This window comes from Strix aluco, chromosome 18, assembly GCF_031877795.1.
Source record: "Strix aluco isolate bStrAlu1 chromosome 18, bStrAlu1.hap1, whole genome shotgun sequence".
Classification (NCBI taxonomy): Eukaryota; Metazoa; Chordata; class Aves; order Strigiformes; family Strigidae; genus Strix; species Strix aluco.
In genome coordinates, this window is record NC_133948.1 from 909,559 (window position 1) to 934,745 (window position 25,187).

Consider the following 25,187-nt stretch of genomic DNA (forward strand, 5'->3'; position numbering starts at 1 on the left):
ATTTGACTAATACTTTGGCACAAAAAGGGAGGAATGATCATTTTTTTTCCAAAACCTCAAAGCATATCAGATTGCCATTTTCAAAATTAGATTTTTCATTGCAAAGTGGCATTTATCAGTTAAGTACCGATTCGGGGTTTTGCCTTTGTTTTTGGAGGGAAGGCTTTAAGAAGGGGGTTTGACAACTTGAAACACAATATTTCAGTTGAGTTTCAAGCTTGCCCCCAAAAAGCCTTTTAATTATTTGTTGTCCTAAAAATCCACACACTTAATTTTGCGTTCGTTTTCCACCACTGAAGTAAAAGGAAATTGGTGATTTGTCTGGTGTGCTCTGGGAGCCGCTGGGTGCTGCTTGGAAGGGGCGTGGGGACACTCTCAACCCACGCGCCCTGTCCCCCCCGCCAGTGCGGGTTTGCGAGGAGCCCGCGTTTGTTCTGTGCTTTGGGAACAGCTGTTGACGTTCGGACACTTGCCAGCTCCGCAGGATCTTCAGGGCATCTACTTCCCTTCCCTCCCGCTGCCCAGATTCCCCCTTTGGCTTTTGCCTTTTTTTTTTTTTTTTTCTTTTTTTCCAGGTGACCTTCTCCTTTTTGCATTTCTTTTGTTCCCAGGCGGGGTGTGCAGTGGGGATGGGAGCAGGGAGAAGGGCTCCGGCGCTCCAGTCCAGCCTCTGCCGGCTGCAGCATCCTCCGGCCCCCGACCTCCCCGCACCATGTGGGCATCCCTGGGGCGTGCCGGTGGTCGGAGGATGCCCACCCTCACCCCGGCCATGCCGGTGGCACATGCCCGTGTCCCTTTGCTGGCCAGGCGTGTGTTAGCCCACGGCGGCCCCGTGCCGGATTAGCTGGGCTAAACCGCTAATGCTGCCGCTGCGTGGAAGGCTGCTCTCAGTAAGTGGCTCCCTGTAGCTTATTTGACTCCAGGCCCAAATCTAATGTCTCAGTGGGCCTGTTACATTAAGCAGGCCCAAGTGGTAGGAGATTTAAAGCATCAAAATGAAGTGCTTTATCACTCCGTACTGTGTTCTTGGCTGCTTTCGTTGGCCTCACTTCACAGGCACCGCAGCCTGCGAGCCGAGCCCTCTCGGCAGGCCCATTACAAATTCCACTTGTTGACGGTTGCCTTGTTGCAGGATTTAATGGTAGAATAATATTTACACAGTAAACTCCTCTGGAGGTGTTATAAACACCATAAAAAGGATTTTAGAAGCTTAATGAGCGTTAGTGAAGTCGAGACAGGATAATGTGGCAACTGTGTGCTGTAATCTGATTTGGCACCTTCTGCACAGCAGGAGTTAGTGGGTGGAAGAGCTTTTTAGGGGGTTTTTTTGTTTGTTTTAGTGTGTAATATTGTTTGTTTAGCATGGTGCTAAACAGGGTATGCAGAGCGAGGCCCCGGCAGGACTGGCCGACCCAAGGGCCCAGCCCGGCACTGGGACCGTGGGCTCCAGCACCTTTGATCGCGACACCGCAGTCACTTTTTGTCGGACACAAAAAGATCAATGATGGGGCCAGTTGATGCTCGGTGGCACAGCCTTGAACTTGGTCATAATGGTAACAGCAATAATTTTGGGATGCTCTGGGTGCGGGGAGCCAAGCAGGCAACAGCCAGCCCAAGGGTGAACACAAGGCAGGAGGTGGGTGAGGGTCTCTGGGACCCCTCTGAGCATCCCTGGAAACAGCCCAGCGCGGGGACAAGCTGCGGCGCCTTCAGGTGGGACCCCCTCTCCTGCACCTGTTTCCTCACAGGTGTTAACAGATACCCTGGCACAACAGAATCCCTTTCTAAATCTGACTTTATTTTATTTCGCTCTTTCTAGGGAAGACAAAAACCCTGAAAACAAAGTAACAACTTGCTCTTGCCGAAGAACCAACAAATGGTCACGAGCCGACGCAGGGTACCCCAGGTCAGTTGCTGAGGAGCACAGCAGCGATCCCGAACCACCCGCCTGTGCCACCCGTGATGCCATCATGGCCATGCCGGGGGGTTGAACAGCTCCTGACGTCCCCTGGGCTGACCTGGACCCCCTCGGCCTGTGTGGGATGCAGGAGGGGCAGGGGCAACCCTGGGAAGGGCAGGCACAGGCTCCGCTCTCATCCCTGCACTCACAGGTAGTGTGCTGCAGCCATGCATTTTCCTGTATCTTTTTAATGTTGTAATTCATGTTTCCTCCTTTCTCTGAGCTGAAAATGCCCCTTCTCTATTTATGTGTCTACATATATATACACACGCACAGATGCACACATGTATCTCGCCTATTCTGGGATCACTTTGCGAATCAGCCCAGTGTTTGGTTATTCATGTGCAGATATTTTAAGGTTCTGTTTCGGGGAGGCAGAGAGGGTGCAGCTCCTCTGCAGTGCCTCCTGTGCTTCTGGGTGGGTGGTGGGGCTCTCTCCCAGGGGAGAAGGGGGTCTGGCGCCTGCGCCCGGGAGTGCCCAGCTGCCCGTCCGTGACCAGCGCTGGCTTCTGCCGGTGGGAAGGTTGTTTCTGAAAGGAAAATTGTTGGTGGGAGCCTTTCCATTTCTGCAAAGTGCTGGTTACCAAAGGGTATCTTCTTGGGTTTTTGCTAAAATTATTTTTTCAGAATTTAGATTATTTTTCATTTTGAATTTTGAACGTTTTTATATTTTTTATTTTGCTGTTACATGAACATATAAAATATTCTTTTAAAAAATCTATTTAATGCATAATGCATTGCTGCACAATGCATAGTGGAGGGAAGGGATGTGCCATCCAGAGGGACCTGGACAGGCTGGAGATGGGGGATGTGCAAAGCTCAACAAGGCCAAGGGCAAGGTCCTGCCCATGGGTCAGGGCAATCCCCAGCACAAATCCAGGCTGGGTGAGGAGGGGATTGAGAGGGACTCTTGATCAGGGGTGTAGGGATAGGATGAGGGGGAATGGTTTTAAACTGATAGAGGGGAGATTTAGATGAGATCGAAGGAAGAAATTCTTCCCTGTGAGGGTGGGGAGGCCCTGGCACAGGTTGCCCAGAGAAGCTGTGGCTGCCCCCTCCCTGGAAGGGTTCAAGGCCAGGTTGGCCGGGGCTTTGGGCAACCTGGGCTAGTGGAAGGTGGCCCTGCCTGGGGCAGGGGGTGGGACTGGATGGGCTTTAAGGGCCCTTCCAACCCAAACCCAAGTCTCTGATTCATACTGTTGAAAATCGGTATTTTCTTCCCCCTCAGAACACCATCCAAAGGTGAAGCGCAGCATTGCAGCCGTGGAGCGAACGGCGGCTCCCACGCGGCTCCTCTCCCTGCGTCTGGCTCCGGTTCAGCCCTGCTTGCTGGGGTCTGTTCTGCAGCACAGGACCCTCCGTCCGCCTGCTCGGTGGTGAAACCCATCCCCTTCCACCAACATACGCTCTGCAGGGGTTTGTGAACTTCGAGGACTTTGATTTTGACACTCGAGGAACTACCCTCGGCCTTTCCAATTTCTGAGGAACGCAAGCAGCCATGAATCTTGAGGCTGACTTGCCAGGAGCAAAAAGCTACCTTTTGTAAATAAGCCAATATTTTCTTTCTTTCAAGGGGAAGCTGACAAAGATCAATACCAGCCTGCAAAAGACATTGCCCTCTTAAGAATTAGCCCTTTGCAGAATCATTAATCCAGGAAGCTGTTACAGGGTGACAAGAACATGGAGGCTCTGCCAGCTCTTGGAGGGATCACAGCAACGTCCCCTTATGCACAGAAAAACCAAATGAAATCGCTGAGAAAATAGCTGCCATGCTACAGGCTCATTCTGCCCGAGGAGCCAATCTGAGTTTAATTAAGAAAGGCTGGTTGCACTCTTGATGAGTGTCATTAAAGTTACTGGGTATTTTGCTCCCATTTGACTCCAGCTGGGTCTGGGCAGGGCTGGGTTGGCTGCGTGTCCCCTTGCACCACCCTCTGTACCTGTGGCGTGGCGGAGCATGCCCCAGAGCACGCCAGGGACAGCCATGCCTGCCCATCTTACCAATAAGGATGGAGTGCTAAGAAAGTCAGTAAAATTGTACTGCTGGATAAAACAAAGGTGTTATTTCCATGTTTGGCTGCTCTTAGCCTTTGCCACAGCTTTCCCAAATGCTCCAGCACTTTTTTCTCTTCTGACTGTCCTGGCACGGGGTAAGTGACAAGGGATGAGCCTGAACCCACTGGCAAGTCTGCAGGGCTGAGTTAGAGTAAGAGGGACCCCGACAGGGGGATTTATTAGACTCACTAGTCTCCTGGAGGAAAAGATAGATGCCCTATCCCTTGAAATATTTAATGGCTTAATTCCGCACAAAGCACTTAGGTATACGCTGTGACGATCGGGCACTCAGAAACAAGTGGTGAGCGCCGTACGAGACCCTGTAGGAAAAAGAAAAGATTAAAAGGAAGTGGCTGAAGGTGGAAAAATATGAACAAGCGGGAGCTTTCCCTGTCCAAGCCCTGCTGGCTTATCTCCTGGCAGCAGCCAGGCTGCAGGTGCCCAGAGCTGGGAGGTGCTGGGGCGTCTCTGAAGGTCAGGGAGAGCCCCGGTGAGTGGCGGGGCAGACTCGTCGGGAGCCGGTGCCCAAACCCCTTTCTCACTGCAGGTTTTTTTGATTCATGAGAATTAAGCCATGCCCCTTTCCTACAAACCCTCATCTCCTTCTCTTTATTCAAAGACAAGAAGATGGTAAGTGAGGAGAAGAGGATCCAAAGCCCTGCATGCAGCCCTTGAGCTGGTGCATGAGCATCTTCACTGCAGAAGGAAAAAAATCAATGCTAGCAGGAGCCCAGGCCCATCGTTTGAGCACCAGCCGAGCTGCTCAGGAGACAGAGGAGTGTGTGTTGTGAGAAAAACCCCACGTGCTCCCCGGCACCGCAGTGCAGGACCGTGTGCCACCAGCTCAGAGCTTGTCCTCCAGCCCAAACCTCCCGGTAAGGAGAAGCCGGTGGTGCAAAACTGGGGATCCCAAGATCACAGAGAAGGTGTGTGGCCTCCTTCCCTCTCCCAGACACCCATGAGCAAGCAGGGCTGGGGTGGGGCAGGGGGTACATCTGCTTTCACCCAGCACAGGGGGGATTCACCCCCCAGACACAAAGCAGGAACACGAGGAATAAAACCAGGTGTTTAAAGGGAGCAGGGATGACCAGGTGTGGCTTTTTTAAACGAAGTGGGAATCTCAATTAAGTCAGTAGGGCATTGTGGGATACATCTGCACATGTGAAGGTTATCAGGAGCTGAATTAGCTGGTGCCATTGCCAAGGAGGAGACCTCACTGTCTGATCTGCTGCTGCAAATCCAGTTAAGGGCTGATGCAGATGGGAAGGAGCCGTGAGCAGCCCCAGGGCTCTGGTAGCTGCTCTTGAGGGGATGTGCAGCCAAGGGACGGGCCGAGACCTGCTCTGTAAGTACCTGCTGTGGCACCAGCACTAAAAGTATTTCACTGCTGTTGTGTGGAAACTCTTCACCTGCCTCTGGTCTCTGCAGCTCTGCTATTTCCCTCTGTTTTTTGTCTGGAAATGCAGTTGACTCTGAACCAGCTCAGTGAAGCTTGAGTATGTGGCTCTGTTGATGTTCAGGAAGCCCATGTGCACTCCTCAAATTAAATATCTAATCCCTCTCAGATCAACAGGGCAGTTTGTTTGCTTGAAGCAAAGCACAGTTGGGCCCTGGTCTAGTGTGGTGGCACAACTGTGGCACTAGGGCAAGGTGCCTGTGGGGCACCGGGGCAGACCCTGACCCACGGCGGGCACACGAAATGGCACGTGCACGCGGTGAGCAGCGGACACGTGGGCGTGAGATAACGTGTATAATCTTATTTAACCAAGAAGAAAAATCAGCCAAAAGCTGAAACGGTGGTATGTCTAGTTAACAGCTAGAAATGAAAAAATAATTCTAAACAAGGCATTTGTCACAACATTGAAGGGTCACCCGCTAAGCGAAGGAAGCCAAAGAGGGAAACAGTTCTTAGGGGTAATTACGGTTTCTAAGAAGTTTTTCACTTGCTCTGTAATTGTCGGAGGGTGGTGATTGGCACCGCGGTGCTGCGGCAGCGCTGGGAAAGCACCACAATAGAGCTGTAATTTATAGGCTGGAACTGTGAAGTCAGAAATGGTTTGGGAATTATTACTAATCTTTATGGATTTGGCAGTTCGTGCGCTGGCCAAAGCGATTTGGATTACAGATTCGGGAGGAACTGTTAACGGCGATCTCTGGCCAGGCATCTCTTGCCAGAGAACCCGTGTTTTGGGGTGAGGTGGAGCAAACGTTGCTTCATTTCTGCCTCGGTGAAGAGCTCTCCTCTACTCGAGGCTCCCATGGGAGGTAGTTATAAGGAGCAGAAAGTTGCCTTATCCCCTTTCCTTAACGAACTAAATGATTAAAAGTGCTCTAAAGCCGAGAGCAGCTGGCAGAGGCAATGACTGTGCCCACCCCAAAACCGCAGGGCAAACCCCATCCAGGTGCCCGGGATGCTGCCAGGGACGGCAGCATGTCCCAAACTGCAGCGAGCTTCCCGGCGGCTGGGGAAGGCCCTGGGGCTCGGGGCCCTGCCCTGGGGCTCGGGGCCCTGCCTGGCTCCTGCCTGCCACGCTGGGCATCGCCCTGGCCCTGTGTGCCCCTTCTGCTGAGCAGAGTTGTTTGCTGCCCACAGGGCTTGTTGCTAGCCCCCTCCCCGAGACCCAGAGGCATGATTTGGGGCGCAATTTTTTTTTTTTTTTTAAATGAGTTATTTTTCCAGGCGGTTCCATTCCCTGGGTCGCATGTGGCTGAGCGAGGGCAGCGCAGGTTACCAGAAGTGAATTTCTGACATAAAAGCTCCTCTTTGCTCTTGGTAACTCCATCCTCTGCCAGCACGGAAATGCGCAGCTCTTTCACGTCAGGCAGCTGCCTGTGTTCGGGAGAATTAAAAAAAAAAAAAAAAAAAAATCACACTTTTTTCATTTGTGCTGATTTGCATATTAATAGTTTGCATATTAAACAACTACTTCAGAGGGTGGGCGGGCTAATGAATGCAGCAGTCTCCTCTATTTTAACTCAATTTGCCTCATCCATATTCCAATGACTTTGGGGATTGGTATTCAGTTTTCATTGAAATTATCCAAGCCAGACCTAATTTGTGCTGCCCTTCCATTAATCCAATTAATTAGCACCATTGATGTGTACTGCCTTTGTAATGCAGCTTTGTTCAGCACTGCTGCCGCTAATGACAGCCTAGTATCAGAGCAAATAATGAGCAAACCAAAGGAGCATTTGACCCTTGATGTACCCTCACACAATGCAGCAGTTTTTAGTCTGGAGGCCCTAATTTAGGTTCGATAGCCCAAATTATAGACAATAAATCAATATTCTTTGTGGGGAGCTGCGCAAGTGTCACCCTGCCATTTGTTTAGCTTATCATTTTTTCCTGCCTCTTTATTTATGTATTTTTTTTCCTTTTCATTATTTTGCAACCTGGCCTCCCTGCTCCACCTCCAGCATTGATTTCTGACCTTGTTTCCACTGAGAGGTCTGAAGATCTCTTTGCTCTGAAGGAATTCATTAACCTTTCCCCCTGCCCAGAACTAGAGAGAAAATCTTTATATTTTTAAGTAAGGCAAATAAACACTGTTAGTGATTATCAGAGTCCCTTCACTGGCTGCTCCCCAAGAACTCAACTGCTAGCTTAGGGACCTCTTCTGGGTTTCCATTTTATAGGTAATTTTGGGTTTGAAATCATTATTTAAATACTGGCTAATTTCCTCCAGAGCCCGGGTTCCCCAGGTGCTGCCCGTGCCCGGTTGCCGCTCGTGCCGCTTTCCCCTCGCCACAGCACGGCTCCAGCAGCGAGGCCGGTGCCCGAGCGGCCCTCTTCTCCCCGCAATGGTTAAACACCGGCGTGCAATTAAATGGGGCATAAAAGCAGCATAAAGCCAATCCCATGGCTGGAGACCCTGGGCCAGGAAATGTCCCCAAAGCGCTGCCGAAGCCCCGGGGTCAGCCCGGGGAAGGGGGATGCGGGGAGCACGTGGGGTGTGCCCAGATGTGGGGAGCAGCCGCCGCGCCTGGCACACCAGGTCTCCTCCATCCCTGGCCCACCGGAGGAGGCGAATCTATTAAAGGAAGCATTTAGCTATGGTTATCCACAGGTAGGTCACTAAATTCATTAAGTTAATTAATTACATGCGGCACACTCACTGTGTGCACAAGTGTTTGAACTGTAAGGAGAAAGGTATTGTCAGAGCTGGGAGGAGGACAGGAAGTCAATTTGCAAAGGGATATGGAGATTTTGATGCTTCGCTTCCTTTTAACTGGAACAAAACCTGGAGGGTTTTTCAGGAAAATTCTCAGGAAGGCAGCAAAATCCTATTCTGGGAAGGCTGATGGGTAATTTGGCAAAAGCACTGTTTTGAATAAAACAAATAAGTTCATTTTAGACTTTTAAAATCCCGTAACAGATAATTTGAAAAGTTGCTACAGGAGTAAAGGTTGAACACAGTTGTAACTCTACTTCATTTTCCTTGCTTCTACCAAAATTTAATTTTGGGAAAATAAGCATGGTTTTGTGAAGTGTTCGCACTGTGCAAGAGTGAGGTTTTCTGGAGGTTTTCTGGAGGTTTTCCAGAGCAGCCACCCTGCAGGCAGGTGGGGAAGCTGCTCGGGTCTGCACGGGCCATCCTGCTGCGGCAGCTCTGGGGCCTGGGGTGCTGCCGGGGATGTTCGCTCCCGCCCCAGGCTGGGTCACAGGACGAACCAGCAGAGCCCATGGCTGTGGCCTCGGGGACACGGGTGCAGGGCAGGGTACCTCTGCCAGCACCCCCTGCGCTGCAGGCCCATCTTCTGCGCTGCCGAATGGGGACTCTCAGCCAGTATCTCCGCCCGTGGCTCTCTGTGCTGTTCCCAATCGCTTCTCCTCAGCGTTATAAATCATGCTATTTGAATAGACGCTTATACAGTTAGTTGCCTGAAAGATTTTACTGATTAACCTTAAAATATGCTATAAATCTTATTCTCTTGGAGCATCAGGAAAGCAAACAGGCTCCTGTGCCGTTCGAGGCTGGTGTGCGCGGCAGGGCTCCGCTGGCGTGGGGCGGCCGGGGGGTGCAGGGTTCTGCTCTCTGGGGCAGCCTCAATCCGCGTCGCAGAGAAAAGGGGCTTTTACACGGGTCTGTCCTCGCGCTGAGGCGTACAGCCAGCGCTGTGCCGCGAGGCTGAGGTCCCCGGCCGACCTCCTGGCAGGGGGAGCGGGCTGCGAGCTGGTGGGTGGGTAATTCCACTCTCCTTAGCTGCGCTTTGCCTGCGGCTCCAACTTAATGTCTCTAATTCATCTCTTCATCCTGAAAACCTCGCTAAAATCACAGTCTCTGTGGTGTGTGCCTTGCCCTGCAGTTGCAGGAGGGCTGCTGCCTTCTCCTCTAGGCAAACCCGTGCTGTCAGTGGAGATGAACCTCCCGTCCTTCCGCACAGCGAGCGCGGGATGTTCATGGGCTGGGTCGTCAGGGATGCTCTGTGTGCCCTGGGCCTCTGATCCTCCCGTGCTGGGGCTTGGGGACAGTTTGCCCCTCAAAGGCGAGATGCATAGCTACTAAATATTGCAGCTGGTTTTTGGGTTGGACAGGACAGCAAGCTGTTCCTGCTAAATTGTGTTTTCTGTGTGCGCACAGGGAGGCGCCTGCTGTGTCGGCGTGCTCAGCTCCTGATGAAATGCGAGGGAGGAGGGTTTTACCAGCATGGTGTTCCAGTACCTCTCCCCTCACGCCTTGCTGTGTGACAGAGCCGTGCCTCCAGGGACACACCTGAATTTCTGAGCTGTATGAGCTAACCAGCTCCGGAGAAATAAATAGGAAGAAAGACGTATCACAAATATATTTAGCTCATGTGATCCACCCCGTGCCATTGCTTTTTGCTGCACTGTAACATACGAACGAACATAGACCACGTGGTTTTAAAAAAAATATCAAAAGCATCCCTCCTCTCAGGGTTTTGTGCTCCACAGAGAAGGAGGGAGGGAGGCAGGTTTGTGGCCAGTTGCCTGCCACTAGCCTGCAGCTCCAGCTTTGCCAGGCCGTGGGGTCTTTTTAAACTTTCAATAATCCCACTTTATGGTCTTTGGTGGCAGCAAGAAAACCAAGTGATACACCCAAAGCAAGGTGGTATTTAATGAATATTTCTTTGTCTGAGCTGGGGGCCTTCATACCAACCTGAGATACCGTTGTCTGGCAGTGATGCAGTAAGATCCCGTTTAGTGGCATCACTCAGGACTTGTCATATTATGGTATGTCACAACATGTCAGCCTCTGACAGGCTGGATACCTGCTATTAACTTGCAGACTAGTTGCAAATACAAAATACAGGTGGTGACTGAAGGCAGTGCCAGGAGCAGAGTGGCTGCCCTCTCTGGCAGTGGGGGTATGGCTCCGCAAGCCCGGCTTTGCAGAGTAGCCCTGGGCTTCGGCATGCTCGGCTCGAACACGGGAGGGCAGGCTTTCTGAAAATGCATGAGGCAGAAGCAGCCTCCAGAATGGTGCCAGACAGCTGGATTTGGAAAAAAAATTCCTTCCTGACACCAAAGTATCAGTTTAATCCTGATATGGCATCCAGGCACCAGAGCTGTCAGCATTACTAGAAGCAGCAGCACACGTAGCCAATATCCCTTCTGTAGCTGTGGCTGTATCGGATGCTCCAGGGAAAGGTGGAAAAGCAGAACAAGGCTGGAGGCCAAGGTGTTCATCAGGCAGGTGGAGGATTCCTTCCTGCTCCTGCATCTGGCCTGCAGAAGTCCCTGAAGCGAGTTTAATTAATTGGCTGCCTGCGAGTGCAGTACAACAAACACACTAGATCAAGTCTCCTTTTGCCCCTGTTGGTGATATAATTCAAGCCTCAAATCATAGGTGTAATTACAGGATCACCCTGCCTTGTCACACAGTTCCTCCCATGAAGTGGGCAGGCTCTGTCTGGAAGCCGACTGCACGTCTTGCCTCCAGGACCTGACCTGGGAGAGCAGCCGGGGCTGCGCCAGACGTGGTTCCTCCCAGACCCCTCGGGCGCTGCCGGTGTAGCGTCGGGTGACGCTCCCCGGGTTGCTCCTTCTCCCGGTACCCGCAGGGCTGTGCGGGGAGCCCTTCCCGGGTCTGGGAGCAGGGGTGGCAGCTGGGGAGGAGGACAGCCGAGGTCCAGCTCCGCTGGAGGCCGAAGCAGAGCACACGAGCTGCTGTTGCAATCCTGGCGCCTCACCAGGGTGGTGTTGGCCATTGCTGTGCACGTTTGGAGCCAGCACAGCCTTGTCTTCCAGCAGATCCCAGGGGGACAGTAGGTCCCAGGGGAACGGCAGGTCCCGTCCCTTCCTGCCCTGGGACAGAGCTGGCCCTGGCGATGTGGGTCCAGGGACACCCAAGCAGAACAACCCCCGCGCCCTGCTGACAGCGAGACAGCCCGTACTCCCTGTGCCGCCGCCTAAACCCCTTGTCTTCCACAGGGTTCCTCATGCTATAAGAAGCCAAAAATGAGCCTGATTTGTATTTGTTTTATTATTAAGCTGATGAGGTTATTTGGCCCGTTTTATGCCCCATTAAATTCTGTGTTTGAGATTCTGCGGAGAGCTGGAGCTTTGTGAACAGGCGCGCTCCGTGCCCATCAGCGACGCTCGTGGTGTTTGTCTTGGAGCACCCAAGCCCATGGTCCCTGTTTACTCCCTGGGTATTCTTTTCTTTCTGAGTGTGGCTGAGAGAGATGAATGCTCTGTCTGTTATTGTTACCTCTTCTCACTTTTTTTTTTTCCATGCTCTCATCACTAGTTTGAGTGCTTCTTATTTTCCTTGCCTCTGAAAGAAGCCATAAAATTCCCCAGACCGTGTGTGGTATGGTGTGCACTTACAAATTACCATTGAAAAATGAATTGCCTTGACAAAATCTAATGTTTTGTGACACAGCACAAATATGCATTTCATTCTTGAAGAGAAGGAAAAGGAGCTCATTGGAAATATTAAATTAAGCAGTGTAACAGCTGAGAATAATTTGGTTTTCTGCTCTGTTGCTTGTGATTTGGTATGGAGTTTGAGGTGGCAGGCCAGTTCCTGTTTAGAGTGTAAAGCACACAGATGCCTCAGATTTTATTCCTTGCTGTGGAGCAACTTGTTTTCACTGGTACTGGAGGCTGGGTGCAGTTCAGAAGGTGGGTTTTGGGTAAGATCCCAGAGCTGGGGAGCTGAGGTGGAGAACATTGTGGCCAGTGTGTGGAAATGTTTACCGTCGTGCTGCAGTGGGTCACAGGAGACCAATGTGCAGCCTGTGTTTTTTTGCTGGTTCTCTGGTGGTTTAGAATAAAAATCCATCCCCATTAAGAACAAAGCAGAGCAGGGCTGGGTTTGGGAATTCCTGCTAACAGCTCTGAATCCCTGCTGCAGAGGGGCATAAATAAAGCCTTTATTCTGTTCAATCATCCAGCCTTTTAATTACCTGCAGAGCTTTGTACAGCAACTCATTCCCCAAAAGAAGGGCCTGGGTGACTTCTTGCAGAGCAGCGCAGCTGTGACACTCTCTGGGGTGTCACTTTGCCCTTGTCCTGACAAAGTCCCATGCCCTTTCTCCTCCCCTCCTGCGCCCGTCACCGTCCACCTTGGGGCTGATGCTCCAGCATGGTGACGCTCTGCAGGGATGGAGCAGAGGTGTCCCCTGGGGTCTGTGCGGCCAAGGATGGAGCCAGGACATAACTCGGTGGGTGTCGTGGGGGGTGAGGGCATCAGAAACGTGCCAGCGGCAGCATGGTCGATGGCTGGGCAGCAAGGACCTGCTCACAGGAGGCCTCTGCCCGGCCCCCAGGCTGGGTGTTGGACCAATGTGTGTCTTGAGGTGGATTTCTCATTGCAAGTACTGGGGTTTATTTCATCAGTATCAGTTATTTATTTGTCCTAAAGTAGTGTCTGGAAAGGGACCAGAGCTCCAGAGGGACAAACACCATGAAAACGCTCAGAAAGCAAGAGTGCCTGTCCCAAACGGGCTGTGGGACTGTGGCGGGGCTGGAACGGGGGGTGTGAATGTGCTTGAACACACGAGGGAGAAGCCGCAGAATAGGCTGATCAGGTTGCACGGTCCAGCAGTCCCCAGGAGGCCAGACTAAGGTCTGCCTTTTCCCTTTCTTTTTCCTTTCTCCGCTGGTGATGTGTGCTGTGGAACTGCTTGTTGCCCCGTTTTCCCGAGTTTTGCAGCTGACACGACGGGTGGCAGTGGAAGCCAGCGTGGTACCAGCCACCAGAGCCTGGCAATGCGGATCTGCTCTGTCTTGCTGAGGTGCTTATAGCACAGCCATCTCTATGATCTCTACTTCAGTGCTTATTTGCCATTTATTATTTACTGTTCCCTAAAGCTGGTCAGAATTTTTCAGATCAAGAAGTGTATTTTGGTGCAATCAGAATATTTTCGAAGGGAAATGTCAATTAGACATGTTTTCTTAGTGGGTTTGAACACAGCTTGGCGTTTCTGCAGGGAGCCCTTAGTGCTGCCTGGCCAGGAGACAGCCGGCCCCTTTCAGCCGAACTCTTCGATGTGGTGCAAAGGCGAAGTGAAAAAATTCTGTAATTTCTTATTCTGTGAAAGATCTGCAGGTTTTTGTCCAATTTGGATGGACACCAGATTCAAATGTTGCAGTTTCCCACAGGGTGGGAACTGTGTTTTTCAGATAACTGTTCTATTCCCACCTGTCCCGTGAGGGAGATGATGTTTGGAGCTGAACTTCAAACTCGGTACCAGAGGCAGAGCCCTGTGAGGGTCTCCTCACCTGCAGAGGGGCTGTGCCTGTGGACACCCCACCACCCCTCCGAGCCCTCTCCCAGCTGGGTGCCGTAGGGCACGCACCAGGGGAGGCAGATGAAAGCACATAATGGGTCAGGAATAAAGGTAGTAAAATCATGATGAATCATGGCAGTAAAACCACCATTTATTAGCTCATCCTGTATGGTGGTTGAATCATGCTGGAGTATTTGTGTCTGAGAACGCTGGCGCGCATTGGTGGGGCAGTTGCTGTGGTGCCAGCGAGCGCAGCCCCATGGTGGGGTGGGCATCATGCTGTGGGTGTCACAGCTCGGTCCCCAAGTCTCAGTTGTGGCAGTGCTTGTCTGCTGAAGTCACGCGTGGCTGAGGAAGGTGGCTGAGCCCAGCTGCAGTCACGCTCTCGGCTTGGTTTAGGGCAGGCAGGCTCTGACTCTTGCACCCTTTACATTTGCCTCTGATCCCGGCTCCCCCCAGCACCCCAAGCCACTCCTGGCAGTGAGTGATGCTCATGGAGGACCACTACAGCCCCAGCCTGTCCCCAGCCAGCAGCCAAGCCAAGGGTGGCCGGGAGCTGGTCCACAGGGACCAGCCCGGCCCCGAGGCGCGGTGCGATCGGCTTCATTTCTCTCCAGCAAAAGCCAAGCGCAACCTGCCGCTCACGCCAAGGTATCTTTGGCACAAGGATGTGGGTAGAAAACCCACAGGAGTGTCAAAGCCATGGACAGTCTCCAAAGCGAGAGCAGTGTTTGACGGGGGAGAATATGCTTTGGAAAATTTACTTGATCCTTGTTTGGAAGCAGCACTGAGAAGCACACTGAGCCCTTCGCAGACACACACATGCTGCCTTGAGGATATCTGTACAAAGCAAAGCACTGGAAACATGTTGTCATCCGCCTCCTCCCTCTCATTCCTGGCAATCGAGTAAATACTCAAGGAGCGGCTCAGATCTGAGCGCAGGAAAGCAGCCACCTCGGCCCGGGACCAGCAGCAGGGACCCCTCCGGCACTCGGTGCCGGCTGGCAGCCGGGAGGGTGCAGAGGGTCCCGTCTCCTTCCTCCCGCCAAGGGCGCGGCGTCTTCACGCCTCCTCGCTTGCTGGAGAGGGACTGGGCAACGAAAGGGTGTCACGGGCGAGCTCAGCGCTTATCTGGATCATTCACCACTTGCCAGGAGTGCTGGTTTCTTCTCTCCCATAGCCAACACTGAAAGCCAAGGACTAGACATGGCACAGCTAGTGTTGTTTTAGCATCCCTCTTTCTTAAAAAAAAAAAAAAAAATTATAAAAAAAAGAAAAAAGAATCTGGACAACTTCCCAGATTGTACATCTGTCCGTATAATTTACACCACGAGGATGAGGAAGTGAGGAGGGCTGTAAACTCTTTCCATCTGTGCAATGTGTGTGATGATTTTTCCATTCCTTACTTGCCTCCCCCACCAAAAAATCCTGGGTTTGCAGAGGCTTTGCCAGCCAGTGGGCAGCCCCTGCGTGCCAGGGGCGTCTGCGTGCCGCGGGTGGTCTGGCTGCCAGACCTGGGCTCCCCTCGCCTCTTTCTCTTGCCGGGCAGCGCTCGAGCAACTCCTCCCATGCCCTGTCCCTCAGGAGCACCCAGCCACCTGCCTGGAAATTGCAGTCGGCTGAAAATTTTCCCTTATAACTATTTAGACTGAAAAGGGTATTCTTCTGATAATTGGGTTCTTTCACAGGACGGACTGACTTTCCTTTGAAATAATCCAGCTCCTGGTAGAGCAGTGGTCTCCAGAAGATGGAGTTTGGAAACACTCCTTCAGGGGGGCTGCTCTGGGGTCCCTCTGTCCTCCTCATTAATGGGGTTCCCCCCTGTCAGCGGGGCTCCCCTCCACTCTCGGGGTTCCCAGCCGAGCTGTGCTTGCCCCCCCAGGTGCCCAGGGCTCCCAGGAGGGCCAGCAGCTGAGCCACAGGGTCCCAGCAGCCGCCAGGCAGTGAGGGAGAGGAGAAGGATGAAGCTGTGGCCCATGGCCCAGCAGCGTCTTGGACTGCACCTAACTCAGTGTAAACATCTCGCATCCTCTTCCCTTTTGGCCTCTGCAAAGCGCTGGTGGTTCCTGGTCCAGGATCTTGGGAGGCTCCTGATGCAAACCCCATATTCCCTGTGCCGGTGTCCCATCCGTCCCTGTGCTGGGGCTCCTCTGCCATGGGCAGTTCAGGGCTGGGAGGGGAGAGCTTCTGTACATGGGTCGTCATGAGAAAGATTCGTTGGCTCACTGAGGATGGGGAAGCGATTGAAATTACTTCTGAGTCGGGGTCTTCAAACTGATCGGTGGTGTAAAAGTTTTTGTTCTTATACCAGTGGGGTTTCCCTGGGGAAAAGCCCGAGCTCCTGGCAGTGGGAGCGTGGCTTGTCAACACAGAGCGGGACCTGCCGGAGCCGGCCGTGGGGCGGGTGGGCTCAGCTCCGAGCTCAGCTCCCATGTGAGACAGGGTTTGCTAAACTCAGACTGCTCTCCCCAGCTAGCCAGCTTGTTATAAATGTGCAGATACCAATATAGGCTGAGTGGGCGGTGAGAGGGGACCTCGTGTGCTGCATAACTGGAGGGCTTTTGCAGCTATATCAGATGAAGAGATGAATGAAGGAGCGGGATGTTGTCACCTCCCAGCGCCCACTCGCTCCCTAGCACACCAACAGAAGTTGAATTTCTTTCAAACTTCCAGTGAATCACTCCCAGGCATGCAGGTGGGTTTGGAGAGTTTCTCTGGAGCCGCTGTGGCCCCAGACACTGGCACGGCGGCTCCTCTGAGCGCAGCCCCCCCTGTACCCCAGCCTGTGCTGGGGCACCTCGGGAGCAGCTGTGCTCTGCCGGTGCTCATGGCATCCTCATGGCACCGACAGCTGGCTCAGGGCCCTTGTGCTGAGGCATGAGGGCAGGGGTTGATGGGTGGCCCTGGTCCTGTCCCTTGTCCCCGTCCCTCTGCCCAGCCCAGATGATCCATGCTGGCCCCAAATTGCAGGAACAGCTGCGAAAATAAACCCCAGTGATGCTGCCTCAGCCTCCTCCCGGGCACTTTGTGCCTGCACGGGGACCTCTTCCAGGAGGATTAAAATGAGGGCTCTGTTTGTGGTTCCAGGAAAAGGCTGGTGCCTTCCATCCCAGCAGGACGGCTCCCTGGCACCAGGGCGTCCCTGGTTTGCAGCCCTGTGCAGGGAACAGACAAACAATATTTGTCCTTCCAGGTGCTCTACGGCAAGCTGTGCGTAACCCTTTCCTTGTCAGTGCCCTGCTGCCTGCGGGACAGCCGCTGCCCGGAGCTGCAGGTGCTGCTGGGGGTGCCCAGAGGGCTGGTTTGCCAGAGCACGCTGGGAGCAGGAGCAGCACCGATGTGGTTAAGAAACACTAATAAACTTTCTAGGCTAGGCACTCAGGCAGGCACTTCCTCCGTCTTGACATTAAATTCCTATTGGTGTGACTCATTAGCTATTTATTTATTTAAAGCCACTGAGCTATTTGCAATATTTTTAAAAAGCAAACACAGTGTGTGGGCAGGGGAGCTGTTCTGCCTAAATGTTCATCTCGGTGACACTGATGATAACTTATCAGAATAAATAAGGAATCTTCCAATCATTATTTTTTTACTGGGAGAGTGTTTAGTGTGTTCTGTAGGAAAAAGTCATAATGTTTCCTTCTCAGAAACTTTTTACCAGCCTGTGTGTTACATCCAGGTTATATCCCTGTGTGGGTAGCTGCCTGCATATTCTCCGCAGCCCCAATTAAAAACAGAATACATCATCCCTTCGCTCCTCTCTTGAAACCCTCGTAGCTGCGCCGGGTCCCTCCTAGAGCAGCCGCTTCAGCGGGGCTGGGTTGGAAATAGGCACCGTAAAGGTTTGTGCAGCCCCGGGTTCATGACGGGCGTTCAGGGAGCCCGCACGGTCATACTTGGAGAACAAACTTCTGGCTAATTATAATTTGGACATTATATTTCATTTCCATGCCAGCAGCAATCTTCCGAGATCGCATTCCAGCCTGGGAGGTCTGGAGGTGTGCAAAAGCTCAGATCAAGCATGGGAACCTGAAAAATCAAACCCTTTGCATCCCCTTATGTTTTTAAGTTATCTCATTATTATATAACCCGGCTTGGTACAAATCCAGGAAAATGTTCTGCTACCATTATTTCCAGGGAAAATGTGGCTTTTCTGCCATTTTGAAGTTTAAAATTTCTCTTCCCTAGAACAGGAGTGTCTTAAAATCTTGAAAGATGGTGAACTCATCCATGCAACAAAAACCCAGGAGCAGTTTTGTTCATTAAATCTTCTGAAGTGTTCCTCTGAAATACCGGGAGTCCCAGCGATGGCGACTGGCCTCCTGCCCGCAGGTTGTGTCCTGCTCAGCAGAGCAGCCTCAAGGGGCGGCCGGTGCCACTGGTGCTCTACCTGCTCCCTGGGCACCTCCGTCAGGGAGGAGAGCAGGTCCAGAAGTGTCCAACACGGATTCTTACTGATCAGCTTTATTTTTCACTCCAATTCTCAAGATTTTCAGAATTCCCCCTATGGCCACACTCCTCTTTTCACATGTTTCTGTGAAAGAGCGAAGGGAAGGGTGCTGAGCTCCCCCGAGCAGACGTGTCCTCAGTCGTCTGCTGGTGGCCGCAGCCATGGGCGTGTCGTTCCTTCCGCAGAGCCCGGGGGTAGGAGCTGCTTTCTAAAATGTCTCGATTATTTTTCAGGTGGTTCTGGGGGATGTTCAGAGCTGGGGCCGCTGCCTGGGGGTCTCAGGCTCTCCCTGGCTTCCGGTGCAGGTGATGGCAGCACACCCTGTCTGTTAAATTTTTTGCATTCATCGCCTTTTCTTCTCTCACCCCATTCCCCTCGCTGCTGAACAGGGCCCCAGGGAAACGCGTGCGCAGCCCGTGCTGGGCCGAAGCGCGGGGCTGAGCGTGTGGTGCTGCGGGAGGACGCGTGGACGGGGGGGCTGCGCTTCCCTTCTCTCACTTCTCTTCTGACTACCCCCATAATCGCCTGCCGTGGTGAAAAAGCCACCCTGCCACAGTGCTTGGTACAAAAAGTCGACTGTTTTTATCTTCAAACTCAGATTTTTTTTTTTAAAAAAAGTGGATATAACGTCTTGCAGAATGGCTCCCTTTGTAAATCTCCTGCCTGATGCACCAGTCACATCATGTTACATTATGCTTTGAAACATAACATGATGTGACTGATGCAACGTATGACGGATGGTGTATCAGCCAGGAAATGTAAAAAGGCCCAATTTTCTAAAGAGCATTGTTACAGAAACAAACAAGATGCCCTTTTAACTTGTATTGATTGATTGCTAAAGAATAAGCTCTGCTCATACTTTTGCAAGTGCTATAATTAGTTGGTAGAGCTACCTGGAGGGGGAAGAGCCAAACGGGTGCTGCTTCCTCCTGCCAGGAGGCAGAGGAGGAGGGAGGTGGGATGGTCCCCCCAGTCCCTGCCGTGGGCACCCAGAGAAGGCCTGTGCCCGCGCTGGCGGCAGCGAAGGGGCTGGCAGACCCGCACCCACCCGGGTGTTTTTGGGCTGCCCAAGCGTAAACCCCTGCAGAAGCAGTTTTGTGGTGGGCTCCTGTCACCGATGTGACCGCGCGGGCTCAGGGACCTTCACCGAGACCCTCCCAGCGCACCGGCCCCGGGGCAGCAAACTGCACCTCATGGAGGGACCCACCACGGCCGAGAGGGAGAGCCTCGTCGCTCAGGTTTCTGCAGCTCTTTGCATAACAGTTGCTCTTGCCCCGCTTCTTTCTTTTGATTAGCAGCTAAAAATCACAGATATGTCTGGCAGGACAATGCCTTTGACAGCAAAGGGAATATTAGGGTCAAGCTTTATTAAGAAAGAAGCTATTGAAATGACATACTCAAACATATTGCTATTAGGGACTTGAAGAGTATTTGCCTCATTAATGTAAAAGGTAGCTAGCAATCTTCTTGATCAACAGTGGCAATTTATTTTAAAGTGTCCATTTTCTGGATGTCAGAGGAAGACTTTTATTTATAATCTTATTTTCAATTTCCACAAAGAACACTTCACTCATGCTCTGTGCAGGTTTTTTTTGCAGACAATAACCGATTATAAAACTGTGCTCTCCCCCCCCACACACACATCCCCCTTGTAGTAGTGTTGACATATGGAAATGAATCAAAATGTAATAGGCATAATTACAAGCATTGTGTGCAGGCTACAATTAGTGTCTCTTCACAGCAGACTTGTAATCAAAAGACACCAATAGAAGAGGGGAAGAAGCGAGCGGACGGTTCTCGGGATGAGCCTGGGCTGGGAAGAAGTTTCCCACCTGGTGGGAGTGGGGGGGTGCCCGGCCAGGGCATGGGTGGGTTTCCTGGGGGATGGGGGTGCCCGACCGGCACGGGGATGGGTGACAGTGGCATGGGGGACAGCCAGCTGCTGCCGCTCCACCAGGCCAGGCTGGGGTGGCAATGGCAAACTTTCCTCCAAGAAAAAAGCTGTAAGAGGCATGTGATGCTTTCACATCACCAGATTGCTCACCAGGGAAAATGCAGAAAGAGTAAAAAAATATTTCACCGTCACATTTCAGATGCGATATTTACATTTTTCAAAGAAAGGAAATTAATTGGAATTATTTTCAAAATCCATTTGACAAATCAAAACAAAATCTGAAAATAGTATTCAAAATGAAATAGCAACTTTCTGCATAAACAGTTGCTCTGTTCGTCTTGGCATTGGCTTGTTAGAACTTTTCAATTCACCAGTGGTCAAAAATTATTTGTATTTTATGTTTTCGTGTGTTTTGTGAACCGGAGAATATATTATTCACACCGTTCTGAACATAAGATACAATTTGAGTGTAAGCAAAATCCCATTACTTTGTATTCCTTCAAACTCTGGTTAAGGTGGCGGATCTAAACACAGCTGGTTGACAGTTTTGCAATTCAATTTTTACCTGTCAGAAATGTATCAAACTGAAACTATTTTTGCAGGAACATTTCTATGTTAATAAGTTTTTGATTTGAAATAACTCCCTCACGTTTTAATAAGGTTAAAGCGTTATCTGTTGGCCTTATTGGAAGGGACTGTTGGATTTTCATTTTCAAATTCATTTTGTTCCCTAATAGTTTTTAAAAACCAAACTCAGAATGATATATTTTTTAGCCATTATTCAGCTGACTGCTTTTGTTGACCCAAACCGCACTTGTATTTTTTTCCCAGGAAGATGTTGAGGAGGAATTGTTCAGATCAGGAGCACCGGAAAGTCTGGGGATTTCTGATGGGCGTGGGAGCTGGCTGGGGAGATGTGGGGTGAAGCCAGCCCTGTCCGCTCCTGCTGCTCATGGGGTGCTCGTGGGGCGCTCGGGGCAAATCCCAGCCCGTTGGTGCCAGCACTGGCCGGGGAAGCCCTCGCACCCGGGGAGGAGGAGGAGGAGGGCGTGACCTTGGGAAGGGGAGAGTGGGATGTGTGTCTTGGGGTGGGGGGGTGGGGTGGCGGGTCCCAGGGGGGTGGCTGCTTGGAGCAGGAGCGGCTTCAGAGTCAGTGGAGAGATGCTGGTGTCAGCCAGGGAAGGATCAGTCCCTTTACCAGCGGGTCTGTGTAGGAGGACTTATATTTGTTTGCAGGAGCCAGATGGTTAAAGAAGAGAGTGACATAATTGCAAGAGCAGGAGCCATGGAAGGAGAGGGGGGAGAGAAAGTCGCGGGGGGAAGCGAGGCCCGAGGAGCACCCCGGGGTGCTGCGGAGCGGCGTCAGCAGCAGAGGGGCCGCACTCAGCTGTGCTTCCCACAGGGATTCATCCCGGGTGCTCCGGGGCGTTGCTCCTGCGCTCGGATCTCCTTCCTCCCTGGCCTGGGATACACAGAGAAACTGAAATGCGGGAGATACTAATGCTGGGAAAGTTATGAGGACAGAAGTGGCGGGCGTGACCTTGTTGTAGTGGTGAAGTTCATGATCTTAAGCAGCTCTCCATTTATTAATGGAGGAGCCATTTATTAACCTGCTAAATTCAGTTATGCCGGCATAAATCTGAAGTAACCCCATTGAGTATGGATTTATATGGGTGTAACTGAGGGGAGAGCCTGTCCACGGCCATGGGAACGGCAGGGCAGGGTGTCGCGCTGCTGTACTGGGGGCTGAGGGGAAACTTCAGAGGCCAGTAGCAAAGTTAAGCTTAAAACAGCAGCTCAGTTTCTGCAAAACCAAGTGTCCAGGAACACGCAGTGTGTGTCTGCCCCTGCACCCTCTATTCCCCCCGCAGCTAAAGCCTCAGGTCTCCTTCTTCCTGCATGGGAGTGTGGATTTTGAACCAGCGGAGCGTACCTGGTGTTTTATTCTCTCATTCCTCGTGTTTCATACAGGCTGCCGAGCAAAGGCAATGCCGAAGATGCTGGAGAGGAGGAGGAATTCTCCTCTGAAATTTTAACTGTTCCTTTGGGTCTTTGAAGGATCTGAAGAGGAAACATGAATCTGAATTTGGAATTACATTTTAAGCCTTCCTGTAGCCTTTTAAAATATCAGAAGGAGTAAGGGTCTGCTATCCAACCATCAAAACCGGGCACAACCTCCTCTGTAAAAGCGTATAAAAAATACCCCGTGGCTTACTGTTGCCTTCCCTTATCTGCCTGCTATTCCGAGGCTGACTTCATCTGCGGCGCGCAGCAGCTCCTTTCAGAGCCCTCAAGAATAGGGAGGCTCTCGCTATTCCCGTCACGCCGCGCGGGTCGCCTGGCCCCGCTCTTATCAGCAGAAGGCACATGGTGCGCTGGGGGATGCCCGCGGCCGGGCGCGCTGCTTCCAGGGCCGTCGCCGGCATCGGGCACGGGGCGAGCAACCACCGCGACCTTGAGGGTCTGGGGTTTTTTTCCCCTTTTCTGAGAAAGCAGGATCTTAGCAGGCTGGAACTGAATAGACCTTGGCAACTCCTGCGGGAAAACTTCTTTGAAGCGGTTCTATAGAGGCGGTGAAGGATTCTGCGTGCAGGTTTCCCGGGGAAGCCGAGCCGCTCGCGGGGGGAGCGAACTCCAGCAAACGCCTGGTTTGTTGTAGCTGCCCCCGGCAGCGAGTTCTCCCTGTGCCCGGGGATGCCCCCGCTCAGCCAAACCCTCTGCTGCCTGGGAGCTCTGGGTGCCACTGCCCGAGGGTTTGGGGCTGTGCCCGGAGCCCGGCTGCTCTCCCTGCCTGTGCCTTGCTTGTCTCCTGCCCTCACCTCCTCCTTGGTGACCTGGGAGTGCTTTTATGATGTCTGGTGCCATTGTGCAAATATATAGTGTGTGTGTGTATATATATGTGAAATATATAGTGTACGTTGGGGCATTAATATCATGGTGAAATAACCCTATAATGGTGTAATTAGTGGCATTTTATGTCAGTGTCCTGTAGAAACGCATCTGAAGAGCGGAGCTGGGCTCTGAATAAAACCAGAGGATAAACGCGCTGACTCTTGAGGGAGTGTCCCCTCCCACACCACGGTTTCATGATCCACTACAGAAATAAATATGTACTCGTCTGTGACAGCCAATGAACACTACATGGAAAAAGCCTTTTCTTGACGAATTAGTGGGCTTCTGAATAAAGAAACACTCCTCCCCCAGCACACCTACACGCTCCTGTGCACGCCCGCTCCCCTGCTGCCGGCAGCCCAGCACGCACACGCAGACGCACACGCGCACACACGCAGGCACACGCGTGCACACACACACGCCGCCCCGGCCGGGCTCCCCGTCCCGCCTTCTCCCCATGGTGCGGGGCGGTGTGAGCGCCGTGCCCGGGGAGGAGTGGGCACTCACGCCGCTGACAGGCGTGCCCACGCACGCCCACCGGCCGTATGGTTTTTGCACACATACTTTTAGCTGAACTTGCTTAGGAAGCATTTTGTTCTTCAGACCATTGTGGGAAAATTTATTGCTGCCTGTGATTTTTTTTTTTTTTTTAAAGTATTTTTTTCCCTCCTGTCATTGTCTTCTCCAACCCTGCTGGAAACTGTAATTGAAAATAGGCTGCAAAGCATTTGCTGTGGCCCCCTCTCCCCAGAGCGAGTGCCCACAGCTCCTTGCTGCTGCCTGCTATGAGGAAATCTCCAATTATCCGTGCCACCTTTGATGCTTTACACAGCCCTGTAGGTAAGATACTCCAAGACCCTCAGAAAATCTCTTCTCGCATTCAGCAGAGACTCAGATGAGAAGCTCTTCCCTCCTTTCTTAATTCTTTGATTTTGCACCAGACGTTCCAGTGCCACCGCTGGGCAGCCGGGCAGCGAGGGCTCTGTGCTGCACGACCCTCCGCTCTGGGGGGAAGGTGGAACCCAACTGATCGCCCTGCAGCCTTGTGTCCTGTTTATTTTTAGGCTTCAGCTTCCCCGGCCAGCCTGTGTCCTACTAACAGGCTTTCCCTTTCTCCTTCCTTCTCTCACATTTTTACTTCTAAGTAAAAGACAGCATTTCCAGTCCCTGTTAATTTTATAATTGTGAAATATGTCTCCTCTGAACCAGAGGCAAACCTTGCATTCCTAAATTTTCTTCAAGACAACGTCTAGTCTGATTTTCATCAATTGCAAAGCTTCATTTTCTTTGGTTTTCTGTCTGTCTGTGAATTCCACGGTCAAAAGGGATTTCAGACCAAGCAACCTGCCCTGCACATCCCAGGCTGTGAATCTCTACAATCCTGATAGCTTCGGAGAGAGCCGAGCCCAGGCAGGGAGCTGGGACGGGGGGATGGATCCTCCTGGGGTGGCAGGATCCATCGGGTCCCACCGCACACACGAGTGTAGTTTCCCACAGAAGTTGCACTCAGTCATACAATTTGGGCAGAAATCTAATCTTCGTCTTAATTTTCTTAAATAGTATAAATTTCTAAAGAAAAGACATTTGAAAGCAAAATATCAAAATGTGACATTTGGAAAATGTTAAGAAGAACATGGGTGCATTATTGAGATACCTTGTTTCAATTTCCTTTGAAATTAAACTTTGTCAAAATCACATGTTGCCATGGGAAGTTCGTTCCCATAAAGCAGCCGTTTCCAAAGAAATGGCTCCCGGATATACCGGGTTTGACTAGCAGTAGCGAAACGACCTCAGAGGGGATGGCGGGAGCTCGATGAGCACGCAGCGGTCCGAATTCTGCGCACGCATTGGCAGGCAGCGCCGTGTGCCGGCGGCCCCCGAGCAGCCTCTCGCCGTGCCAGTCACGTCTCCGACAGCCCCAGCAGGCGCGGGCGTGCGGAAGAAAGCGCTGCTTTGGGAAAAACAGCTTTTGCAGAAAGACAGACCAAGAATTTGGGCTCCGGGATACAGCACAAATTCAATCAGCCTCCAAGGATATTTCAGTTTTCATTAAATGTTCGCAAGGACAGCGAGTTTTGCAGGCTTTGTTTCACATTACTTAATAAAGCCAACGTAAATCTGTGGATTTTAACTTCTCCATTCTGGATTAGAACAGTCTTAAACCAGGCATAAATACACAGTCTGGTTGTAATTGTTCTGGCCTAGTTAACCACGGCACAGAACAGAATAAATAGGGC